The following is a 5,611-nucleotide window of genomic DNA, read 5'->3' as shown; positions in this document are numbered from 1 at the left end:
TGACTTCAAGATAAAACATAACTCTGTAATTCTATATAAATAGTAGGCTAACTGTTGATAGAAGATTTTTGAAGTTTAGATAGATTAAAATCATAAAAACCAAGAAAAATTTCATGTTATTTATATTAATAGAGAATAATTTATCAGAGTAGAAAGACTATTATCATTTACAGAGATGCAAAAATCACGAAACAAACTTAGTTTAATAGTAGGTTTTAAATAGAAAGATAAAATATGACATGAAGTTTTAGGTATGTATTTATATTACTTTTATAATCAAAGTTGAAGAAGTATTTCCATGTGTATTTGACTTTTCTTTTTCTTTTTCTTTTTTTTTTTTTTTTCTGTCCTGACAGCACATTCACACTGGGACCTCAGACCACTAAAGGCAAAAGGTACTCGGAGCAGTCAGAGCTGGCCAGGCCCTGCTTTTAGAGGTGGTGGGGTGGCATTCTTGACACGTGTTGTATGCCCAGGGGCAGCACACCCACTCACTCATCCCTGGTGCAGGACTCTGCAACACCCTCCTGACCAAAGAGCGGCCACAGAGGGCTGATAAGCAGCATCTACTCCTGGAATAAAGCAGGGAAAAAAAGGGGCAAAAATGGAGGCAATGGGGAGAAATGTGTGTGTCCGCCCATGGAAGGTTGTGGTGAACCCCAAAGCACCACGATTCTATCCTTTACTCAGAAACCACCTGTGAGCCTCCTGCTTTATTCCAATTCCATTACACCTGCCTGAAATTGTCTCTCCCCTTTCTAAGAGGAACGCTGGAACAAAGCTTCCATTGTCCCTCTCCCTTCCTCCCTGCTCAGGGGCCATGTGAACAGCAGGTCATTGTTGAGAAGTACCTGTTACAGTCATTCTCACACCCCACAGTCACTGCCACACCCACCCGCTGGTGACTGCCAGGGCCTGTCAATAGATCTTATGTTCACTGAGCCCTGGTGGTGAGGTCCAGCAGCCACCGACAGGTTGAGTGTTCCCTCCTGCCATCAAAGAGCACCCAAGTACTTCAGACAAAGAGGCTTCATAAAGGAGTTATGGCCAGATTCTTTACACCTGACCCCTTACAGGAGAGCCTGTCCTCACAGGCATCAAAGTTGGAGGGTCTTGGGTCCTCCATGACCCCAGGAAGAGGAGTTGGTCACTGGTGCCCCATCTTGATTCTTGTGTCTCATCCTTTCAAGAAGAACTTGAGAGTTTTAAGTTCACCTTGATTGAAGGGGTTCAAGTTAAAACTCTTCGGCTCTGGTTTACCTTGGGCCTCATTGTTTTTGGATTATTTCTATATCTTTATCCAGATGATCCTGATTTTTCTTAATCATTTCCTTCACCTGAGGATGAGGCATCTTGACAAACATGTTCCTGAAGCAAACCACATCTTCAGAGAGGCTGAGACCATTCTACAGGGCTCTCAGGCCCTCTGGGTTTTTATTCCTTTTGGTGTCCACATCCACAACCTGCTGCTTGTCCACCAGCACCTCCTCCACAAGCTCCTCCACCTTGAACAGGTACCACAGAATTTGCTCTGCATCAGGTGACAGCATGGCATCCACCAACTCGGGTGCACAACCCCTAATTTGATCTTTCAATGCTGGAAGGAACTGCTCCATCAAGTAATTAAAATACTGTACTGTGTTTTGAAATTAACATCTTGCCACCAGCAATCTTATGTGTATATATTTAACTTTAAATTAAAGTCAAATAGGACCTAAATGTGGTTTGTTTCACCCTTAATAAAAATTTCAATATTCCAAAGGTGATCTAGTCATCTTGGAGCTTAATGAATGTTCTCCCCATTGCCAGGCAGGGATAAGATGCCACTTCTACCTTAAAACTCTTTTAGGAGTTTTATAATTTTGCATTTTGCATTTAGGTCTATGATCTATTTTCAGTTAATTTTGGGAAGAGTGTAAGGTCCGTACCTAGATTCTTTTTTTTTTTTTTTTCCACATGTGGAAGTCCAGTTGTTCCAGAACCATTTGTTAAAAAGATTTATCTTTTATCGTTGTATTGTTTTTGTTCCATTGTCAGTGATCAACTGACTGTATTTATATGGACCTATTTCTGGGTTCTATTTAAGGGAGTATTTATAAATATCATTTGGGACTCTTCTGTGAGGAAGACTTGACCACCTTATCCTTCATTTATTCATTTAATTAATAATTTGGCCATATAAATATGTACTCCTGTATATTTATTTTATATTTTGAGTTATAATTCAGTATTATCTTGCTTATTTTATTTTTAAAGTTATTCTAGTTTTGGCCATTGAAAGCTCTTTTAAATTGGTTCCTGTGTCACTTTGACATAACCTCATTCTCTTTTGTTTGTTTGTTTTGAGTTTTTTCTTACCTTCTAGCACTATACGTATGATGTTCTTTTATTTTATTTTATTGCCTTAGTACCAGAATCTGCCATTTCTCCAAGGAGCCCTGGTTCGTTTAATTGGAAAATGGTAGTTATTTCCTTTTGTACATTGCTAATTTGTTTTATTAGAGGTAATTTATACCAAAAATTTCCCAAACCAGTTCTTTGTCCCTGAAACACTGTTAATAGAAGATTTTTTTTTCCCCTCTGTATTCTATCGTAATAAATGTCATGGCAGTCTACACTACTGCCCCCACAAAACAAAATAAAACGAAACTAAGCCTGGGCTTCCTGATTGATTCTTCATGCTCCCTTAGGCCACATATAAAACAAACAAACAAAAAACCAACACGTTTTCTTTATTATATTTTGCTGCCGTGGATGCTTATTTTGTCATTCTGCCTCAAAAATTGCCTTATTCCCGTATATTTTCCATAATGAGGCAAAATTATGGTGAACTCTGGTATAAAGTTAATGAGGAAATCAAGAATAATTATTTCTACCTGTGTCACCATTGCCACCTGGCATCACTTCCTGCTTCCTCTCCAACTATCCAGCAGCACTGAATTATTTAAAGTCTCCCAGGAGTCTCATGCTCTCTCATCTCTTGTCTCCCCCTATGTTGTTCCCTCTGTTTACAACACTTTTCTTTGACACTGACTCCATTAAATAGCGTTCACTCTTCATGTTCAAATTTAAGTTTCACTTTTTTGCCCCACCATGAACTTATATTACAGTAGTAATCCAAAAAAGTAATTTATACAAACTTTGAAATGCATAGTTTCCATTAATAGAACAACCCATGTTTAATAAACAATATATATGTTAGAGGTCAAGAGAAAATAGAATTTTTTAAAAAATGAATCCTTTATGTACTTATAGTCCTTTAAATATTTTGTGTGTATTATTTTATTATGAAAGCTCTTTATAATATGAAGTAGAACTAAGTTTACTTTTCATTTGTCTCTTCTTATAAATATTGTATTCCCCGAGATAAATCAATAAATAAGAATATATAACTTATTAGTGATAATAATGATAATCATTTCTGGAAAATGACAGATAATCCTCTGAATTAAACCCCAAGTCTCATATAATATATCATTATCTAGCTAGTTGGAAATGAGCTTGGGCATTCTTCATAAGCATGTATAATCTTGTGTTTCAAAATTAGGAAAAATAATTGTATATTTTCTCCAAAAACAAGTAGATTGATAGAGCAAGCATATGATTATTATTGTGCCAAACTTTCATTTTAGTTGGACTTCAAACATATATACTCGTTTTCTAGTTTAACCTAGAAAGCTTATTCTAAGCATAAAATTAAAAGAGTAATGTAGTATAACTTAGTGGTAAGCAAAGAATTTGCCTGACAAAAATTAATTTCTGCCCCTGCCTTCTCTAACATTCAAGATTCTTTTCATTACCATAACCTTTAAATCTTCATAAGAAGACACATTGTTTATGAACATGCCCAAGGCATAATATTTCTGTTGAAAAGCAACCTATTAATTAAGAGTAAGGTATGGCAGCCAACCAGCAGAAAACATATTATTGAGAACATAGGCTTGGGGCATGATACTTCTGTATATGTACAAGTGAACGTGTGAGTGTGCCTATGTCTCTGTGTGTATATGCCCATAAAAGCTGCCAACAAAATGAAAAGTTAACAGGAGTTGATTAAAAGTTTGGCAAATCCAACGGGTTTAAGATAGTTTATGTCAATAAATATATGGTGAAAAAGGTATCTTATCAAAATATCAGTAAGGGATAACTTAAAACCAGTATAATATTAATAATTTAAAAATATATACATTATCATCAACTCACTCTTTGGGAAATAGAAGAACTATGAACATATTCCTTTCTCAAACAAACTACAATGTAATTCAAGAGGTGAGGAAAACACACTTAAAGTGACAGCAAATAACAGTAATGTAATTAGATGCAAAACAAATGTGATGACTCTAAAAGCTGCAGGAAGTGAACAAAAAGCTATTACTCAAAATATATTCACGGATATCTTGCAATCTACATGTGTCTGGGAGTGTAATACACAAATACAGAGCGTGCAGTCATAGCGGAAGGGAAAGATATTTTATATGAAAGCAAAAGCATGATGGAAAGCATAGAGAGAGGATTAAACACGACAGGTTTATAGAATAGGTGATTTTTTTCTGAAATAGGCTTTATAAAGCTTATTGAGGTCAAAGTAAAGTTACACTAACATTTGTATAACTTTTCCTATACTTTTTTTCAGTATACTTTGAAGATGTTGCTTATTTCCTTAAATGGTAGTCCCAAACTCCTCTAATTACTAAGTGATCACTAAATATACTTGAGCCTAACATTTTGAATCTGCTAAATTGCAACTACTTGTTTCCTGCTGGTTTTTCAAGGTAGCTTGTGAGAATTAAATCAGTTTGCATATAAAAATATTCTAAATGTTGTAATTATAATTTCAGTATATAATAATAAAGTAAGCTACTACTTAATAATTCTAACTTGATTCTTCATGTATTCATGCTCAATATTTTAAATAAAGAAATAAAATAATGTCAAAATAAAAATAATAGAATATTTTATGAAACCACAAGTGAAGTAATCAGTGTTTCAGGCTTCTCATTACTTGATCAAGAATTTCAATCTCCAGTTCTAAAACTGCAATACACTGCAGGCTACAAAACTACTTCTGCAATTGGCCTTTAATAATGAAGATTAAATCAGCTTCAGGTAAATATTCGGTTTAGTGCTCCAAAACCATCATGAGAAACTTTTGGGCATGGATAAAAGCATGTTTGAAATTAATGTGACTTTAATAAGTAATGAAAAACAATTATCTCCTATATCTACTGCATTTTAGTTTATTGAAATGGATAGACTTTCATTTGAGAATTTAAATCTGTGAGATCAGCTTTACTTCCAGTCTGCTAAAAAAAAAACGATTACCTTATTCCTACTACTCTTTCTCTTTCATCTCAAAAAACAATTCAAGCAGAATCTGAAAGTTTATTTTAGTGATAAATAAGTTTTGCAGAGTGTTTTTGGCATTAATGAATTAAAATTGTCTCATGTTAGCTAATTTATCTTACTTTAGTAAAACTTTACCACCATTTACTCCAAGGATTCTAACTGCTCAAAAAGATTGCATAATTTTCCTGTCTGATCCAGAGTGTAATAATCTATCTGTGTTGTAAAGAATAGTCTACTCCACAATATATTACTTACATTTTCTCAG

General features: G+C 34.7%; 1 pseudogene; it reads right to left on the bottom strand.

Annotated features, from left to right (window-relative positions):
• Positions 1–346: 346 nt before the first annotated feature.
• Positions 347–2,573, bottom strand: LOC110740719 (annotated as a pseudogene).
• Positions 2,574–5,611: the final 3,038 nt, after the last annotated feature.

This window comes from Papio anubis, chromosome 9 (assembly GCF_008728515.1).
Source record: "Papio anubis isolate 15944 chromosome 9, Panubis1.0, whole genome shotgun sequence".
NCBI classification, from domain to species: domain Eukaryota; kingdom Metazoa; phylum Chordata; class Mammalia; order Primates; family Cercopithecidae; genus Papio; species Papio anubis.
This window is presented reverse-complemented; position numbering and strand designations above follow the sequence as displayed.